At 44.1% G+C, this 21,633-nt stretch overlaps 1 long non-coding RNA gene across 1 annotated transcript; it reads left to right on the forward strand.

Moving 5' to 3' along the window:
* Positions 1-11,739: 11,739 nt before the first annotated feature.
* Positions 11,740-20,613, forward strand: LOC144105617 (uncharacterized). The gene is made up of 6 exons (XR_013308838.1): positions 11,740-11,900; positions 12,030-12,210; positions 14,524-14,638; positions 14,881-15,035; positions 18,748-18,855; positions 20,535-20,613. It is a non-coding gene; the product is annotated as an uncharacterized LOC144105617 (long non-coding RNA).
* Positions 20,614-21,633: the final 1,020 nt, after the last annotated feature.

Here is a 21,633-nt window from a genome sequence, read left to right on the forward strand (position 1 = left end):
GACGTAGGCCTTCTCGCTCCTGCTTTGTCCTCCACGACAGCTGCGGAGATGCGTGACGATGTCCTTGATCAGTATATCTTGCCTCCGGCAGTAGCGACAACTGAGGGGGTGGAAGCGGCAGTATAACTCGAACTGCTCATGGACGTCCTGAAGCGTGGCCTGGTACGGGCAGCCGTGCTCTACGTTGAAGCAATGAGCCCGCATGCTGGTCACGATGTCGAAGGGCATGTGAACGGTTCTGAGTCCGCTCTGCAAGATTTTCACTCCGTCCGCTGGACACGTTCCGTATGCGTCTGCACAGTCTTCGCCGAAGAGCCCAGACGAGTTCATGGCCATCCCCAGACAGTCGTCGCACATGTTATGACCGCATTGAAGACGCGTGTAGCTCGCTGGAAGCTGTTCGCAAGCCACACACACATACACGCTGTCCACACGCTCCGTGAGCTTGATAGGCCGGTGGTTAAGGCCGAAGGCGAAGCCCTTGAGCACGTACCAGCATTCGCCCTCCCGTGAGGAATGATTCTCTTCCATATCTGAACGGCCGACACTTTCCTGCAGGACAAGCTCACTGTAATGCAGCTCGCACTGTAGTCTTCGGTGAATATCTCTGTATTCCACGTTCTGAGCAACTCGAACGATGGTTATGCACGTCCACCACTGCTTATATACCAGCTGCTGAGAAAGAGGTGTGCGAGAAGGGAAGACCACACCATTGTCTCCCTCGCCTAACCCGTCCCTGGCCTGACTCTCTGACTCACCCGAAAAACTTTAAAAAAAAACAAGAAGTAGACAATGTCAGGAGTGAAAGCCGAGTAGCAAGGACAAAGGAGGGCCACTAACCCACTGGCTCGTCGTGGAAATGTCAGATGGTGGAGGCCCACAATGCTTCCGCACCATCAAGAATGCCAGCAAAGGAAAGGGCACTCTGCGGAACACGTGCCAGTTCGCTCATTGTGTGCGCGGCGCCTCATTTCTTGGTGCGCTGGTGGATGTGCGCGCTTAACAAAGCTAGCAGTCTTCGGCCGTCAAAGCGATGCTGTCAAGCCAACACCCTCTAGGCTAGGCTGTTGGTAAAGGGAACAGTGACTCGTGCGCCTTTGTCAATGTTTACAGGGGACAAGGAGGGGAAGGGGAGACGGGGGGGGGGGGGGGGGGCACACCGTACTGTACACAGCCGAGGGACCGAGTTTCTGACTGCTACTCATGCTAGGAAGAGCGGGAATGCCATTTCTTTCTCGCACTGCTAATAGATGGCGCGCAAATCACACCCGGCTGAAGACCGGCTCTGACGGAACAGTTCGGCACGGCTCACTGAAGTAGAGAGAACGGGCTCTCCAAGAGAACCGGTTCTTCAAAAGAGCCGCCGCTCACTTTTACTGAGCCACGGCTCACTCGCTCTTTAAAAAGAGCGGCTCAAAAGATCAGTATCGTTCCTCAGTGACCCATTTCCAGTCCATGCATATAATACCGCACGCGCTTCTTGGAAGGCTTCGGGGTTACTTGTTCTCCACCAGATTATTGTCTCGCAGTTCTTTATTTAGCTGCTCCAGAAACGAATGGTCGAGTGCATGCCTGGTTGTCTGCTAGTATTGGCGCCGCTACCAAATTGTAGCCAGCTTCGTGTCGCCGACATCGAAGGACGCTGAAATCCCGAACCACGTAAAGAATTTTTCAAGCAGGAAATCTCAAGAAAATGTCGCCATGCACCAGTCCCAAGAAATAGTCGTTCCAGAGAAAAAAAGAGAGTTGTTGCATGTATACACGCAGACGTTTTGTGAATATGCGCTGAAAGGCTGCCCATGAGGCTCGACTTGACCACTTAGGCTTACAATTATGACTCCATGAACAATTCCTCCCGTCCTCCTTTCAAGAAAGAACTATCATCGTTTCATTTAAGACTACGGTCATATGCACATCGCTTCTCCGATCTACACATGGGCGCCGCCATATTGCTGCACTACAGCTGCAATTCCACTTGGGAGAGTGCAAGCCAGCCAAGAACTCGTGCTGCACTAGGCTGGCACTTTTTCAAAACAAAGGCGGAAGAGCAGCGCGCGCCGCTGCACTGGCAAACCGAATACGGAAGTGCTAGGGACCCCAGAACAAAGGGAGGGGGGGGGGCATGTAAGAGGAGCAATCGCCCCCCCCCCTCCCACTCAACATTTTTCCAGAGGGGGCAACGCCCCCCTCAGTCCCCGATTGCTTGCACTTGGGTCAGATTTCTGACAATTGAAACAATTCAGTTCTAGGACTCTTTTAATGATAATCACAGTGGGCCTGAGCTAGTTGGCTTCGTAGCCAGTTGTAAAGCATTTCGTATATCAGTAACCTAAACTATTCATGTCTCAACAGAAGTTGACTGTCTGAGCCGTGTACATGATCGTGTATAGCAGAATTCAAACAAACTATGCACAAACTTTTCTAATAGAATTGGTCAATCCTCATGCGTAAAGCGTCCCATTTCACTTGGTTTTATATTGCCGTGAATATTTGCACCACCTGTTCGCTCGCACTCAAAACCGCCGGAACGCGGCTCAGTCCTTTTGTTTTGTAATGCGAGATACGACCAGACTTCTCTCCATTGATCGTGGACGCGTGCAAATGCTTCCACATTTTTCAAGATTGTTGCACTTGCTATTGGCTCTTTATCGAAGGTTCCTTGCTAGATTTAAATTGAGCGCGGCCAAGAACTGCAGGCATTCAGTTCGATGGCCGCCCAGCACACTTGTGACTATTTCCGCCGCTGAATCATTTAGTTCTTAGTGGGCGCGAGTCAGCCCCTAAAACGCTTTTTTTGGAAGCCGCTTCGGTCTCTTCCTGACCACAACGTGACAAATTGCATCAACCTTTGAACATTGAAAAAATAAAAAGTTCATATAAAAATGAGCATTAAAAACAAAAAGAAAATAATCCCGAAATCTTGTCTCCCACTAAAAAAAGTTCCGAAGTCCCTGGAATGTGCATCGAATTCGAAGATACCTTTAAGGCCAGTTCTATTTGCCTGCACTCGCTGCATCAGTTCTGCAAAATTGTGAAGCAGTGCCGCTTAGGCGCTGCGAGCGTGTAGTGCCAGTTCCGGCAGTTCAAGTGCAGCTTGGCACTGGCTGCTTCCAAAACGAATGGTCGAATGCAGGCCTGGCCGTCTGCTAGCCTTCGCGTCGCCAGAAAATTGAAAATTGCAGCCAGTATTCGAACCGCGTGAAAAATGTTCGAACACAACATCGCAGCGAAATGCAGCCATGAACCAGCCTCGGTCGATGCATGTGCACCCCGCAGCCGCTGGTGCGAAACTCACGTGTGTTCTTTTACTCAACGCAACAGAGGTGTGCGCGAGCCAAGTGGCATTAATAGCGACGCGTCCACCGCGACTGTGACGGCCGGCGGACGGGCGCCTTCGCCACTTTGGCACTGTGTTCGCGCGCGTCTGTCCTCGGGAGTAACAGTTAGCAGCACGCGGCCACACCAGCACAGAAGTATAGACACACACACACACACGCAAGCACACACACAAACACACCACGCGCTTGGTTCACTGCGCACACACTGCACAGAAATCAACGCTAGTATTTACAAGCTTGATCAACAGGTCCCCAGTGATGCTCCGTATACGAGTCGGACCCTAGTCGGGCACCGTTCTGGTCGACGAGTGGATAAACCCGAGTCCCTTCGCCGCGTTTATCGCAACGCAAAAGCCGTCGTCTCCTTCCGCGGAGGCGGCAACTGCACGAGTCCGTTCAATTCTCCTGTACGACGTGAACTGGTTCTCGTGGTGCTGCACTTCGCCATTCGCTTCAGCGGTGCAAGATGGCGCCGTCTGCACGACGCCATTTGTTCCAAAAAAGTGCAGACGTTGTGCAGGTACAGTGAACTAGAATATTCTAACTCACTGTAGTGCAAGTAAGTGCAGGAAAACTCCTCAGTGGTCCGTGCCGAAATGGTGCAGCTGCACCTCCTTGGTGAAGAGCTTGAAAATCGCCAAATTATCAGAAAAACAGAAGCTAGTTATCGCTTACACCTCTAAGCGTGGGCCATAGTGCGTAAAATAAGAGCGAACCGCTACCATTTGAGCCAGCTACACTGTAAAAAAATTCCGTACCTATAACGTAGACTATGTACGTTTTAAATACAGAACCACTTCTGCTTTCAATGAAACGTAGGGAATGACCGTATATTCAGTCCAGTATTGAAGGAAGCGTCCGTGTTCCTCTGTAGTCGTTGCAGGGAAATATACTAAACATTCAATTTAAGGGATCAAAACTTAACACGAAAGGACGGTTGACCCCATCGACTATGTGTTGCACCAAATGCACTAATAACTTGCTTAAAGGCAGCAAAAACAGAAGATGCTTATGATGTGACGCCACTTTTACACGATGAACTGCTGGCCCGCGGACTATAGGCATCACATGACATCCGATTTTTTATTTGTCTGGTTTACTCTTAGCCAACAATGTCCGCAAACTAGCATGGCGAACGACCGTGAGCATGTCTAATGTGATTAACACAATGAAGAGCCGAGGAAGGGTGATAACGCATTACGTTGCTTCAAGGTTGAGTGATTGGTACAAATTGTGAGCAACGTTAAATAACAAAGGCCTTAATTTGCTATAATGTTAAAAGCTGACTTGATGAAAATATTTTTTGCTACATTGCTAGCCACATGATAGAGTAACATTTAATAAAAATGTTACTGCAACATTTGCTTCCTGTGAGAAATGCTGCGTAATGAGGTCAACTGTTAGAAAACATTTAGACACAGACAATGGTTGGACAACTTCTCCAAAGTGAAACTGAACACCAGCTGAAAGTACATTGCAAACATGATGAAAGTGCACAATTTGAAAGCCGAATTTCCATCTGCCATTTGGTAAGGAAATAAACAACTGAGTAAACCAAAAGCATGGGCAAACAAATCTGTGAATGCAGTGCAATGTAGCAGTTACATCTTTGCTACACAACCATTAATCAAAAACACCAACTCCTTCATGGATAACAAAAGCACCGACACAACAACATATTGCTCAATGCAATGTTTAATTTAGTAGGTACCTATTGCCGCCCATTCATGCCTGCTCTTCCTGCAGATAAATGAAACGCCACCAAAAAGCAGCGAGCAGCCATAATTGCTGCAGTGACAAGGAGGATGTGCACCATCGATGCTGTTCCCCCATCCTGAGTAGGAAATAATAGCAGTTTTTTCTGGAAATACTCTGAAAGCACGAATTTTCTATCCATCGTTTACTTAGCTTGCACTGACACGACCCATTGTGTACTCGGTACCTTTGACAAACAAGGGGCCAGCCGATAGGCACACAAGACTGTAGAACCTAGCTAACTTGCAAAAAATCAATGCACAGAAAGAAAAAGCTGACAAAAAATGAGGAATTCCTTATTTGCACTTTTTATACAATACTAAGAATGTGGCTAAGATATGGCATGAACATTGTTTTTTTCTGTTCACTTAGAACCTTTCCAGCCTGTGCTAGCATATTACTGTGATGTAAATAATGAAGCATGCCAGCACTGTACAATATGCTATAACACTTATGAAATACTCCCCTTCAAGGCTACCGCATGCCTCTTACATGCGGTAAAGTTTAAATCTGCCAAACTAGCTAGTCTGCAAGATGAGACGCCAAGCCTCTGACATCTGGCGATGTGTACCTCCCATGTAATTAGAGTGATTGGAGATGCTCCTTTTTGATGGCATTTCAGTTGCTGGGTGTGGAAGAACCAGATATGAAGGGCAACAACTAGACACCAACTTTTTAAGCAACATCACAATAAGCAATGTGCCTTAGCTTTCCTTCTGTCCAAAAAGGAGTTTCATTTTCTATGTTCTGTGTACACACAACTGCTTGCATGTGGACATTTTGGCTTGCTGGGAGGTGCTTTCCTCTGTTAAACTACAGTTTTAACTCTGGCCTCAGTCTTCTGCGCCTTCTTAATTTTTTGCTAGCGTTCACTTTAAGTCGCGTACAAACTCACGCAGATCTCCACTTTTCTGCGTTTCCAGCTGTCACATCTTCTCTGCCTTCGTCATGTCCACCACTGCATCCAATGCCTTCAAGTCTGCTGTGTATAATCATTTTAATTAATCTGCCTACACATGTATTTATGTTAGTTGCTCTCCTCTCTTCGATGCCAATTGGCCCTGAGAGTAAATAAGTGAAATGGTAGTCTAATCTAGGTCTGAGCAATCACGCATTATGTTGAGTTTATTTTACCACGTTGGCCAGTACAGAGTGGAAGGAAAAAAAGCTGCTAAGTGGAGCTCGACATGCCTCTCGACCCCTACACTGGAAAGCAGCAGACACCAAGGCATACGTAATCACTAACGACAACAGAACATGACAAGTGTGAAGTAATTCAGTAACGTTCGTCGCATTTACCACAGTGCATACTCGCTGCTCAGTAATTTATTACCTGATTAGACATTCTTCAAAGAGAGTGTACAATTATGTGTTTTGTTTGAACATGGCACCACAGTACAATGACAATCATTAACCTTGTGCCAACACAACATAAAATAAACTTCTGCCCAGTAAATGCATTGCTTACAGTGCCACCACGGCACCTGTTTAGAAAATAAGCTCAAGATATTAGTGACATTAAATTTGAGCAGACGGTAATTCCCCTACCCCCTCCCAAAAAAAATGAAAAAGGGTGCTCTTCCGACGGTACGTTTGTACGCTGTAATATTTGCGAGTCCAACTACGTTTGAAATTCAGATATAGATAATTAACGCCAAAGCATTCGGTTGAATGCGAGGCGCCAGGGCGCGGGCAAACAGTAATCGTCTTCAGGTATCCACTGGTGCCACGCCCTGAGGGCCACTGCTCGGCGAATACCATTCATGGCCACGTTCACATCCAACAAGCTTGTCACAAACATCACACAGGTGATGATGCAGCAGCAGTTCATCATTGCTGTTGGCCAGTGCTGAATTTTTTGGCGTGGTAAACGGAATCATCCACCGAAACGCGCGTCGACTGTTACTCGCCAGATTCTTGCAGTCCCACGAGGGAGAGCAGCTTTTCCGTCGGCTTCAAGTCTCCTCTTTCGTGCAGGGCCACTGGCATTGTAACGCACATTCTGCATGATCGTTTTACTACGCACCGATGCCGCACGGGACAGCGAGCTGTTGTATGTACACTCCAATGCAGCGTTCCGGCCACACACATACACACACACACACATACTAAAGACACGAAACGCGCAGGACGCACGCAGCGAACACGGAAGAACAAACACCCATTCCATAGCGCCTGTTCATTCAACTCCACACTGCGCTAACTGCGCACATGTTTCCGACTGCGGGCTCGGGTAGCGCTTCGACTTCGCCATGGCTAGCCATGGCCAAGCTGCGCTGCCGCAGGTGGTAATAACGTTCATGCAACGAAAAGAAAAAACAATATATCAAACGATTCAGGTTGTCAGCTAAAAAAGCTACCGTAAAATTAAATACATCTTATATGTTTTTGCCGTTGTGCGCCTTTGCGACATCAGCGACGTGAGCTTGAGCGCGAATACGCGAATGGCGCTATGAATTTCCCGTGTTGCTCCGTAAATTGCAAATGGCGCGGCTGCGCCGCTAACATTTAGACATGCTTGCAGAGGTAGTCGGTGCGAACAGTTGGAAGTTCAGTCGACTGGAATTGCTCAAGGAAAGTCAGCGGCACTGCATTTTTCTTGTTTCTGTGCATTGCGAGTGACTTTGGCGGCAGCCACTCGGCAACGTCTCCGGTTTGGCGAACTTGTGAGAAGGTGAGCCTTTTGTTCTCAAATTTTGAAAGCGGTTTTTTGTTTGTATTGTAGCCCTGCGTCTCGTCGCATGTTATGTTCACGATAACATCAGTACAACGTGCATGCGCTTTCTGTCCCTATTTAGGGTAATATTGGTCGATCAGCGTAAACTTTTGGATTCAATTAAGCACGAACTGTCCATGTTGGTACTGCGTGTCGAATGTGTTTTGAGATGATTCTGAGCGGGAGATGGTGTTCTGATAATTTGTGCACTACCAGATATAGTCTAGACATTTGAAACCATTTATCACACTGAAACAAAGTTGGAAAACTGTTTTGTGTTCATGCATCTGCTGTCCTTAAACTTGACTTTTCGGCAATCATTCGCATGGCTCCTTTGGATCTGGAAAATTGACTACTGTTGCCAGGGGTGCCTGGTAGCAGAGCTCCTGGGGACGCCCAGTGGGTCATTTGTTTGTCCAAGTGCCTAGTACCAAAGGTACCATTCCTGACATTTTTTCCCAGTCCGTTAACCTCATATTCCTTGCAAAGATTACAGTATGTAATCAGGTAGTAAAAAAATTGGTAACTTCTGCATATTTCAGAACAGTTCAGAGAAATGCGCATGCAGCATCAGTATTCTCTCGGTAGAATTTCTGAGACCTGGATTCATTTCTTCTAGGACTGTGGCAGGCAGTAGGTCAACTGTACATAAATTTATTTTCCTCTGGTGCAAAGTAAAGAGTGCAAACGTCATAAGACAAGTCTCTAGTCTGTTTCATTCTCACTGCATTTGGCCAAAGCATAATATGAAATGCTGTATGTTTATGCCCTAGTTTCCTTTACATTGAGCAGTAGATATTGACAGTGAATAGCAAGGCAACTCCACTCGCTGACGGTTTTGCCTTCGGCAGCAAAACAGGGAATACCTTACCCCATGTGTTATCTCGACAGACTGAAAACTGCGATGGACAGCTGCGTCCACAGCTGCTATCACCTCCCAAGTGCATGCGCTCGTAAGACACATAATAACTCTGGATTGCCATTAACATAGCCTTGCTCATTGCAGTTGCCGATAAATACCTCATAAGTGGTACTATTAGGCACTCTTTTCTTTGGCACTATGTATGAGCTTCTGTTCTCGCGCTTTCTAGAAATAATGCATGCAGTTTTGAACTGCGAAAAGAGAATTTACGTTTAACTAGATTGGCATGTCAGTATGTTACAGCCAAATTGTACATTGATGTCAGTGCTGGTGGTTTCTTTTCAATATTTTAGGAGAATGTTATAATTTTACCTATAGCAAATAATAGCCCTCACTAATTAGCTGATTTTGTCATGTCCAGTATTCTGATATGCTAAGCCACCAAAGCATGATTCAGAATGTTGTCAGAACTAAAGGCACTGAGTCTTTCGTGTCAGTAAAAAATGTGCTTTATACCCCTGTCACATGGCATTCCTCGAAGGCCTTTCCAGCAAAGGCACCATTTTTCACCAAAGGAGCGAAAGCTTAAAGGAGCAGCGATGCAGCTACACGGTGCAGCCCAAAGGTGAAAGTCGTTCAGGCTTAGCACCCGCTGCTATACTCGAGGTGGCTGAAGTGAGTGTTCTAAAATAAAAGTGGTGTATTCTGTTCATTCGTTGAGCTTTGACAATTTTTTATTCTGATTGCTTCCTTAAAAGTACTGCAACAGCTACTCTCATCAGCAGGAGCAGGTTTTGTACGTGTATTGCCTTGGCCTCCATGGGCGCTCGGTGTTGCCGCAACACTTTCACTGTCTTGAAATTTGAACATAAAACATAAACACCCGTACAAAAACCAAAGCCAGACACACCTTTCGTATTTGAAAAAAATGTTTTCAAACATTATTAGCTTATGTATTTTTTTTATTGCTTTTACTTTTTGACTTTGGATGGTACTGCGATCACAGCTTCTCGAATGCCGCGTCTTCGGGCTCCGAAGGTCTCGGTTGAGCGCCTTCGCCTCCAAGGCCCTTAGCGACAAAGGCGCAACATTTGTACCGGGTAGCTGCACTCCTTACGCCTTTGGATATGATTCTCAAAGGCCTTTGCGGTACCCGTGTGACAGGGGTATTAGTGTGGTATGGCTGCTTGAACACCTGTCCCTGGTATCTCACAAACTGAATAAGGAAGGGAAAAGCCTCAGGGTGCTTGCCGACGTTTCGACAAGAGGACTTGTCTCTGTCTGGCAAAGTGTTCATCATTGGTGGGGTTTAAATAAGGTTTTCACTTCGGGGCGAAAGGCCTGTTGTGTGGGACGAGGGTGCGATATGGGAAGGGCGTTACGATGGGGAGAATGAACCTTGACCAGGCATGATAGCTGCTAAAGAAGATTAACCGGTTGACCTGCAAAACTGTGAAAACAAAAAAGCCCAATTCAGTAGAAACGAATCTCGGGGTATAGAGTGTGGATAGTGGGCTTGAATGGCTATGTCCAGCCACAACAGGTGGCTTGGTATGGCTGGTTGCCTTTTCCTGAAAAACTAGGATAAAGGAATTAAGGAGCATGGCAGAATAAAATACCAGGGGGGGGGGAAATAATTTGAAGTAAAAAGAGAAAATGAGGGCAGGTTCGGAGAAAAGGCAAAAAGAAGGGGGAGGGGGAGGAGTATGGCAGCCAAGGTTCCGAGAAGTGATGTCAGGAGGTGCAGGGCGTAAGGTTAAAGTATAACGATAAATTAAAGAAAGCAGGAAAGGAGGGGGAAAATGTGGGTTGGGAAACCTCTGACCATGTGCAAGGCCTTTTCAAATAATTATGCCAATTCCTGAATGTACAGAGCTGGCCACATTTAGTGCAAACATGTGAGCGCATGGCCGCACTCTTTAGAGGTCCACTGTGTGCGGCGCAGCCACTCATCGCTGCAAAATGGCGCAAGAGGAGATGCACCTGGATGTGGTGCTTCGTGTCATGTTACACTTCGATGTGTGGCAATGTCAGACACAGTGGCCCAAAGAGCACAGCCATGTGCTCGCGTGTTCGCACTAAGAGTGGACAACCCTGTACTTGATTCTAAGTTTCCTCTGTATATGTTGACCCCAGACGAAAACAAGTTGTCTTGTCGAAACGGCAAGCACCCTGAGATTTTTCCTTCCCTTGTTCACTTTTTGAGTGTCAAGAAACCATCTGCCTACTCTCTCTGTACCATGCACTCCACATCTTGTACGGTTATCTTTGTATGTATACACCAGTGATAAATCATGAAGGAAATCAAGGGATTTGTATTTGTATTGCTTAACACTTACTTTAAAGCTATATCATGAGGGTATAGTTGAAAATGTGCTACGGGGGCTTGGTTGTGTGTCGTGACTGGTTTCTCTTTATCAGGGCTACTTGACAGCCACCATGAAACGCAGGCTTTTGAAAAGTCGTTCCTCATATAAAAGAGCGTTTCCACTGTTACAATGGAAATGTTATTTGCTAAAAACTTCAATCATTGCAGTTCAGGGATTGATATTTTTCAAATAACTGACCTGAAGTTCAAAACCTGCAGAAGGAACTATGTAACTTTTTTCCTGCCTTAAAAACCCAGTACTTATTTGCCAGTTTCAGCAAGCAGAGGTCTGTTTCATGGCACATACTTTCCACTACCTTGCATGAAAATTGTGCAGTACAGGCCCACCATAAAACTAGGGGCATAGTATACTGCTTGTATGCAACTACTTTGGCGTTAGACCATGCATAGCATGGTCTTAAGTTATTCTTTTCATTTGCAACTGGTTCATAAAAGGCCTATTCTGGCAAAAGGCATTTAGCAATATTATCTTCCTTTGAATGCTTCTAAGGATAACTTTAGTTCATTCAGGAAAATATATATTGACAATATCTCTTACAGGCATGATTGTCCATATTAGCTCTTGTTACCTCACAGTATTTAGTTTTGTGCCTCCAGCATCACTGACTTGCATCATATGTTAAATAGAGTAGTAAAAAGCTCGCTGTTAGTTTAAACCACAACTCATGATGGGGCTGTGCACTTTTTGTTGTGTTACATGAAATATACTTATGTATGAAACAATTTCTTTCAGCTGCACCTCACATGATTCAAATTCCATCAGAAGAAAGGCTGCAACACAACATTGCTCACTACCTGTTGCTTTCCCAGCACATAACATGCCATAACAGCTCAGAGCAGGTAAGATGTGAACAAAAACAGTGCATGTATATGTTCCACACATGCATTTTGTGTACTGCCAACACTATGATATGATTAACTATGTCATGTAAGAGAGAGCACACAAATCATTTTTTGTATACATTGCAGCATGGTTATTTCAAGTTTTAAACTGGCCATTGAAATGACCCATTGTATCACCGCTGGTTACCCGATGGCACTGGGGATCGAACTCCACACCTACCGCTTGCGAGGCAGATGCTCGGACCACTAGGCCACTCCTGTGGTCCCCCCACTGATGTTGCTTACACCAGGCGCTGTTAAAGCCCCGGTATGTATGTTAACTGCATTTTAGAAAACCATTCACTTCCAAAGTACCATTTCATCTTTATAGCAAAACCACAGTTCGCCTAGCTAGACAAACCTGCTGCATACAAGCCAGCAGAAGGGTTGCACATACATGCTTCGTTAGGAAAACATAAAAATCAAGCAGAGCCTGCCCTTCATGGTGCATTATACCCTGATTTTGAGCAATGATCAAGATAGGCAGATGGTCATTTCATTGAACACTTGCATGATACATTTGTGGAATCGAAAAGACAAGTACTATTGCAAAATCTTCAGTGTTTGTTCTCAGAGAAAACATATCATGAAAAAAGTGTTGGATTAGTTATGGTGCACCTCGTATGGGGAAAGGGGCTCCCACTTTGTGAAAGGCTTAATTTTGGAATAACGACAGCATTTAAACTAGTTGGGTTACCATGTTTAGATAGTGGATGTGCTCAAAAAGACACTGGAAGTAAGCGCACTGTGTGGAAATCTCTTTCTGTATCCTTGTCTTTTCGAGCGCTTTCACGATCTAAACTTAATTTTGCAAGAGAGCAAGGAAAACAAATATTTAAATTCTGATAATTAAGGATAAAAGATCATGTTTCATTGTGTTGCTTAAAGTGTACATTGTATCACTATTGCTGTATTGCAGCACTTCTGTCGTGGCCTTGCATTGCAGCCTCTTGACTTTTGTTTATATAATAGGCAGTCCTTTTTTTCATTCGATTGCAACACTTTAGGAGTTACTACAGAGTTGCGTGGTAGCGAACTCTCAGATTAACGGTTTGCATTATTACGCCCGCATAACTTGCTAAGTGTTTCACTGCAGTCTTGTTACTAGAACAGCCTCTTGAAAGTATTCAGCCTGGTGGTCATTGAGGGTTACTGTTCACATATCAAAATGCCGGATCAGCTGTATACTCTTTACAGCTACCAGAACTATGGTACATTTCATGACATGCTGGCTGAAGAGTGCTGGAGCACCAGACTGGGGATTTGGATGAAACAATTTTCAAATGTGTGCTCGGTATCACGCTGTTTTGTTCCAGTTGTGGAGAGGTTTTCTTTTCAAATTTGTTCTGTCAAACATTTAAATTTTGGGCAATATGTTGTTGCCTTTATCTTGTGTTCTCTTTGTTGTTGAGGTTTAGTATTTTTGGCACAAGCACTCCACTCTATTACTTTTCAGTATAATTTAAAATTTGTAGGGCACGTCATGAAGAATAATACTTCTACTTGAATAATCTGCATGTGTTTATGTTCTCATTGTTGATATAAAAACTTAGTTGAGACAGCTTGTATTTTAGCTCTGGCTAGAATTTTTAGGAGAGCCTCAGTAACATAATCACATGACCAACACAAACTTGGTATTATTGTTTGTGCAATGAAAAACAGTTTTAAAATAGTTATTAACAGCTGTCAGTGTAGGACTGGCCTAAAATGTTTTGTGCTCTATGTAGCTCTTCTCTGAGGCAGGATTAATTCATCTGCACCTGCAGCCTGATACCGCCAAGATACCAATTCTTGGGTGAACTTATGATTTTTTTCACTGAGCAAACTTGCATCATCTTGAAGCATGGAACTTGAGCTGATTCTTAACAGCTCTAGTGTAGCGAATTTCATTATCCTCATTGCTTAGTTTACATTCACCTCAGGACAATGGCCTTTTCCAGTTTAATTATCTGTGTCTTGCACCAGCTACATGCCACACTATCAGAAATCACCTAATCTTATCTAGTGAGCTTATAATCAGCTATCTCCTGCTATATTTTCCTTAGGGTGAAATTCATTTTGTTGCGATACAATGCACAAGCTGTTTCCTGGCGTGGTGCTCAGCTTATCTGGAATGAAATGCTTGGGAAATGGGTCTCTGATTTCACCTTGAGTAGACGAAATTAACTTGTGCTAAGGCACTCTTTGGCCACAGATGCCCTTGTGCCATTAAAATCCATCAAATTCATTATGTTGCCCTAAGATACCATTGGTGATTCATTCTCTGCATTGTATGCCCTGGCCAGATCCATTTTCTTCTTTTAATTTCTGCCAGAATATTAACAACTTCCTTGTTCATCCCTGTTATGGTTTCACTCGGTCAGTTGTTCTATTAATAATTATAATCACTTTATTGAAAACATATTTTGGGCTAAATGGCATCAAGTTTGCCACTCTGCATAATGATATGTTTGGTCTTGTATGTCTTTACTTGTGTGGTAATGTTTATTTTGTGCTCACTGTCTAAACAGCCTTATTTGCCTATGATATCCTAAGCCCTTCTATACCTATTTTCCTTCCCCCTGGCTCTTTTTCTTTTCAGTCATTCCTCCTCTTTCCTTTACACCGGCCATTGGTCACAAGGCTGCTGTGGGAACGACAGTCAGCACTGGGCCCTTTTTTGTTCATGGAACCTGCACTGCTACTATTAGCACATAGTACGTTATCAGTATTTTTGTGATACTGCATTTATTGTTATTTATGAAGTAGTTGGCTAAGGCAATGCTAGCAGTGTTGGATATTGCAATATATTAAGCATATATCTCACTTGCAATATATCAGTGTGTTCACTTTTACACTACCCTCTATTTCTTTCAGTTCAGTTATTTGGCTATAGATATATTGTGCTGCTTTCCTAGTTTAGTCCACTCAAACTAAAACTTTGCTCTTTGTGTCACAGGTAGAATCTACAATGATTGCTGCTCTGTGTCTTGTAAGCAGGAGGCAGTGTTCAATGGAGCCATGAACTTTCCTTGGAATTGAAAAGCCTTTGCCGTATTATGCGCTGAACCATGAGTGTGAAGAGGAAAATGTCATGTCTTGATTTCTGCAGAGGTGAGCCATTGCGGTGAATCCACCAGCGCGAAAGACAGGGATGAGAAAGGAGACAAGACAGGTGCTGACTCGCGACTATAGTTTATTGGTGTGAACAAGGAATATATAAAAAGCCAAGCAATACCATAAACCATGTAGTTACAGATAAGCATACAGGACATGAGTCAAAAATCGCCCTCAACATTTCCCTGATCGAGGTAGTCCAACTCATTGTGTGTTAACACGATAGACAAAACACACATTCTTCACGGAGTCATAAGATGTGTCTAGCCTCGATAATCTCCCATTTAATCTCTCTGAATTTACTGCCAAAATGCGTGTTGCCAAAAGGAGAGGGTAGCAGACTTCACATCCCGTGCAGTGTACAGCAGAGTTACCCCAACCACCTAGCCAAGCCCCTACCCTCTTGTGTTCCTGTAGTCTTACATTCATACACCTTCCAGTTGCACCTACGTAAACCAGACTACAAGATAATATTTGATACCACATTCATTTTACAAGGTACATATACATTTCACTCTACACGTGTACTTTTCTCGAGCCACATTCACAGAATTATTCTTAAAATCTTACATGCTTTAGACAACGTATTAGGGGCCGAGAAAGCCACTTTTACATCATACCTTCTGGCCACATTTTTCAAATTTTGCGACAATTTATGTACATACGGTAACACAACTGGTCTTTTGGCATCTCGCTGGCTGGCCCCAGCCAGATTGTGCCGGTCGCCGCAAAACTGTCTCAGCTTCTTTACCAATTTATCATATGCTCTTGCAGTAACAAGGTTTGGAAATCCTGCGTTCGTTAACCTTAAAATCTGCTCTTGGAAACTAGTCGTCATGCTGTGAAAGCATAATTTCATCAATTCTGAGCCCGCGCTAGAAAGTGCAATGCTATCTTTCACTAGCTTGGAATGGTCGACATGTAGCCAGGTAGCAGCTTAACACTCGCCAGCACACATGAAGTGTGCTGAACATCAAGGTAAGGTCCAGAAACCACAGCTCTTTTTCTTGGGACATTTGCTCCAAGGTAAACTTGAGATAAAGGCCTTGCTCCTTAAACAACTTGAGAAGATGTACAGGTCCCGAACTATCACAACCTTTATAAAAGACCAGAAAATCATCGACATAGCAAAAGATTTTTCCCCCAGCCCATGCACATTCTAGACAATTATTCTATCCACCCTACTCAAGAAAATATTTCTTAGCACAAGGTCAACCTTTGAACCACTACATATTCGAGACTTTAGAACACATACCGCACTGCACTACTCTACAAACATGCTCTTCAAATAAATGCTATTCAATAACATGCTCTTCAGATAAATTTCAGAAAAGGATTCATGCAAAATTATCTCTGGTTATTTGCAAAAGCATCTGTCTACTTCGCATCTTGAAGATCCATTTCTTGTACACAATTTGCAGTGTGGTTGAGTATCTTAAGAATGACAATCCAGCTGATTGTCTTGTGATTAGTGTCGATGTAGAACTATTTTATTCTATCCCGTATGAAGATCTTGTGAAAAGCTTATGAATGTGTATATCGGAGCACAACGATGAGCTCGTGTTTAGGAATGGGTGTGTAACATAAGTCTTTTTTGGCACTTGCCTCCTTTTATTTGAAGTGAAGAGCATGTTTGTGGAGTATGGCAGTGCGGCATATGTTCAAAAGTCTGCTAAATGTATCGATTCGAAGGTTGCCCCTGTGCTAAGCAATATTCTCTTAAGCAGGGTGGAAGGAATGATTGCCAAGAAATTGCATGGGCTGGGGGAAATCTTTCGCTACGTCTATGATTTTCTGGTCTTTTACAAAGGTTGTGATAGTGTGGGACCTGTACATATTGTGAACTTGTTTAAGGAGCAAGGCCTTTGTCTTAAGTTTACCTTGGAGAAAATGTCCCAACAAAAAGAGCTGCGGTTTCTGAACCTTACCTTGATGTTCTGCACACGCCATGTGTGCTAGCGATATTCACCCAGGAGTGTTAAGCAGCTACTTGACTGTTGGGTCGAACGATTCTAAGCTAGTGAAAGATAGCATTGCGTCGTCAAGTCTAGGCTCGGTATTGGTGAAGCCATGCTTTTACAGCGTGACAACTGGTTTCCAAGAGAAGATTTTAAGGCTAATGAAAGCATGATTTCCCAACCATGCTATTGCAGAAGCGTGCGATAAATTGTTAAAGCTGAGCATATAAGATTGGGCAAGTTGGTCTGACATGCTAAAGATAAGAATGGCGCAGCATCAAGTAACGAGGACAACAGGAGAGCACACCCATGCACAAGTGCCATCCTTGGAGCGGATGCAGAATCTAAGAGCGTGTACTTGACATTCAGCGTTGGCAGCCAAGGATCGGGCTCGTTCAATCTTTAGCGTTCAAATCCGTGTTTCCTCGTTTCCTTGACTGTCAACGCTGAATGTCAAGTACGCGCTCTTGGATTTTGTATCTGCTCCCTCCAGGGTTGGCACTTGTGTGTGGGTGTGCTGTCCTGCTTTCCTCGTTACTTGATGCTGTGCCATTCTTCCCTTTAGCATGTTAAAAGCTGAAACCCCTTCGCAGGGACTGGCATGATCAGGCTGGGGCCAGCCAGTGAGATGCCAAAAGACTGACTGTGTTGTTGCAGATTGTTGCAAAATTTGAAAACTGTGGCCAGAAGGTATGACGTAAAAATGGTGTGTTCGGCCCCTAATAAGTTGTCTACAATCTGTAAAATTGTTAATAATTTTGTGAATTTCGTTAGGGAAAAGCACATGTGTCGAGTGAAACGTGGCAACATATATGTGCCTTGCAACCATTGCATGCATTGCATACCATTATCATGCGGTTGGGTTTATGTTGGTGAAACTGGAATGTGTATCAATGTAAGACTACAGGAGCATGAGAGGTATTTGGATATTGGTAGGGGTTGCAACTTATCTGCATATTACAAGGGTTGTGAAGGCTGCTAGCCATTCCTTTCGGCAACACGCATTTTGGCACTACGTTCACAGCAGATTAACCAGAAAATTATCGAGGCTAGACACATCTTATGACTCGGTGACGAATGTGTGAGTGTGCTGCCCATAGCGTTAACATGCAGCAGGTTGGACTGTCTAGATGAGAGGAATGTTAAGGGCAATCTTTTACTTATGTTGTGATGTGGCTTATGTGTATTTGTGTAGTTTGTGGCGTGTGGCTTTTCTGTATATACTCTGTTCACTTCAATAAACTTCAGTTGCGAGTCAGTGCCTGTTTTGTTTCTTTTCTTGTCCCTGTCTCGTGCTGATAGATTCAAGTACTTGTAGAGTAGATTCACTGAATTGTGTACTTGCAGAGGCTTGTGAAAAAATGAGAGGAATTTTCTTTCCTTTATGCGGAATGGAAGGTTGAAATTTTTTTACTTAAATGTTTGCAGCATTAAATTCTATTCGGAAAGGTAAAACCCACTTTATTGTACATTTTGTGTGCAATGGTGCCGGTGGCTGCATGCAACTGACAACATTCGTCCAGGTTATCTAGCTAGCGTCCTTCTTCCTTGTGCCACATTTTCTGAAATAATATTTTGTCAGATTTATTTCAATCAGAATTTCTAAGAACATATTGGTGATCACATATGACATAATTCAAAGCGTGATCATTGGTATTTTTTAGTCTGGGGCAGTACAATGAGAAGTACATAGTATATAGTAAAATTAAATATGACCAGTCTAACATAAACAAAACTACTTTTTTTTAAAGGAAAATTTTGCTACCGAAGTGCTGGAGTGACATGGCATTATGAAGACGTGGACAGTGTGCTGTATTCATGATGGCACGAGAACTTGCGTACAGTGCTTCAGGTAACTGGTGAGTACCTTGGTGCTGTGCTTCTGCTAATGTAGCCAAATTATGTTTTTAATCTAAGAGGTATCTGAAAGCTTAAGCAAAAATTGAGTAGTATTTAGATATTCTTGCACCAGATACCACTGTGAGAATTAGTTATTAATGATGTGTCTCACATGTACCCTTGTCTGCTGAATATAGTAAGCATGGCTTTCGAGCTGAGTGCCTCCGACGTATGAAAAAAAAATGGCCACTGGGCTGCTCCACAACGCGTGGAGCAGCCCAGTGTAGCACATTAAGGCTTCATGGAGTGGAGAATGAAGGCAGTAAATAATTTAAGAGTAGAAAACACAGCACAAACCACAGGACCAGGAAACTGACAGGACACACCGACCCTGATGACACTCTTTGCATGAAGGGTGTTATAAAGTTGCCTGTCATGTAGAGCAAGATGGAGGTCGCACAGGACAGGAGTTAAATATGAGTTGATGCAGACACCTGTCATTACGTAGTACTCACTGTAGAACTCGAGCAAGAAGCAAAGGTAACAGCTGAGCATGGCCACTCTTGTGCTTTCCTCCGCAAGCAATCTAGAATTGCACTTAGGAATCTTTTATGCTTTCTCTTGACATATACATCATTGCTGCATGTGGCGAGGAAAAGTACATACCCTTGATGTCAAGTGACAGTGAACTCACAGGGCTGGTAACAGCTCACTGAGGTGTTGTGGTATATCTACAGGGCACCTCATGAGAACAAAGAGCCCTTGAAGGAATTCTCTCAAAGTTTGTTGCCACATGTACCTCTTCGTAATCAATGACTAAAAGGCAAGCCTTCCTTTAGTGTCACAAAAAAAGGCCTAGGACATGGGTCTTTTTGCTTCTCCATTAGTGCCAAAATGTTTGCTAGCGAGATCTTTCGCAGATATATAATTATTTCACAAAATGTCAAGAAGGAGACTGAAGCTGCACCAAGCAGTACCAGTAAAAAACTTATCACAGCTGTTCAAAAAGCAGAAAGATTCATGCCTTCATCCTTATTTTGCATCAGACACATGAGGACACTTCGTCTTTCTGGGTCATCATTTTAAAAAGGTTCACATGGCAACGGCCTTTGGTTAAATTTCTGCCAAGAGCCCTTTTTTTGAAACTTGAGCATCCGTTCCTTGTGAGGCACACTGCAGAGATATTGGAATGCCATAATAAAAAGCGTCATAATCTGCCGCAACGGGCATGCCCGGGGACTTTCACTTCGTCTTGTCTTGCCTATAACAAATTGGATGGACGATAAATTCGGCAAGCGTCTCCCACCTTTTTCAGATGTTACCAATGTTCCTTGCTCGCTAAGTTGTGCATTTAGTACTATGTACAGAAAGGCACCTGCATTGAATTGCATCTGGCCCCCATCCTGAGCTACTTTCTATTTGCACAAAATTATAAGCAACTGTAAAGACTTTCATGCGCACAGTGCCGCCCGGGAAAGCGCATTTTGTCTGCTTCTTTCTGGGCCTGTGGTTTTTACTGTTTACTGTTATGAGAAATGAATTTTGGGCAATAAATTATAACGGGTTGGTTCTCGGTGAATGGCTTTTGAAAGCTTCTACGAAAGCCGATTGTTCAATAGCGGATGGTTGAAATGTATTAGTGAAATTTATATTTGGCGTTGTGTGACCACTAAATGAGGATTTTTTTTATGCTTTTCAGATGGATCCGACAGCAATGTGCAGATGTACAATGTGTGTAGTTTGCCATGAAAATAAAACGTATGTACTTGTACTCACCCAAACACTTACCACTCTTTCATTCTAAGCTGCATTCTTTGTATATATGCACTACATAATATGCGTAAAGGAAAGCCTTGTACATAATACTTATTTCTTCGGCACCTGGACGGCTATATCTGCAGTGAACATTGCGGGCAGAAGCTATACGAAGACGCATGTTCATGTACTACAGAAAGTACATAATTACAATACAGATAATTTCCGCTCTAGATGAAATGACTTCCGAGTAAACGGAGGACGTGTGCATACACATTGCGGAAACTTCAATAAGAACAAAACATAAGCATTCGTTGTGAAAAAACGATTTCGGTCTCGTGCATAGCATGGCGTAACATTCCGTTACCAAGAATGTGACAGTCGTCATACGGAGTCTCTGTTTCTGACATTTAGTCCGTACCTCATGTTGCGGAAAACCCTCCGGCAACGCATTACCAGCGGGTTTCTCTGTACTGCGGAGCATTTTTTTTTACAGTGTATCGCGTCCAAGAACCCAGCAACGACATGTATTTATTCCGAAGCGGGCAAGCAGGGCGCCGCCATTTTTTGAACGCACCCCGTAGGAACATTGAACTAGAATATTCTAGTTCACTATACCATAACTACCGTAACGTGCCCATAGCGCGTGACAAGAGCTGCCTGCACGCGCTCGACTGAAAATTGTCGCAAATGAGGTGCGGCGCTGCTGACGCGCTGCACCTGCACCACAGTACAGGTTCTGCAGGGCGCTGGCACCAGCGGCACTTTTTAAGGATTGGTGCCGTGAACCAGCTCTGAATGGAATGAAGCTTGTGATTTGTAGCTTGCGTGCGCCCGCAAGACGCTGCGAGATCATACGTAGCGTTCGTTCTGTGTATGAGCATTCGTTGCCTGCAGATTCGCTGCGTACGCACAACTCGCGACTGGTAACTTGTTGACCATTTGCAGAAAAGTCGTCTTCTCTGCAAGGCTCGTTTGGCAACGAAAAGCGCTCTAACCAGGATGACACACACATTCTTCGAGCGAGTGAAAACTCCGGATGG

Source organism: Amblyomma americanum, chromosome 1, assembly GCF_052857255.1.
Source record: "Amblyomma americanum isolate KBUSLIRL-KWMA chromosome 1, ASM5285725v1, whole genome shotgun sequence".
Classification (NCBI taxonomy): domain Eukaryota; kingdom Metazoa; phylum Arthropoda; class Arachnida; order Ixodida; family Ixodidae; genus Amblyomma; species Amblyomma americanum.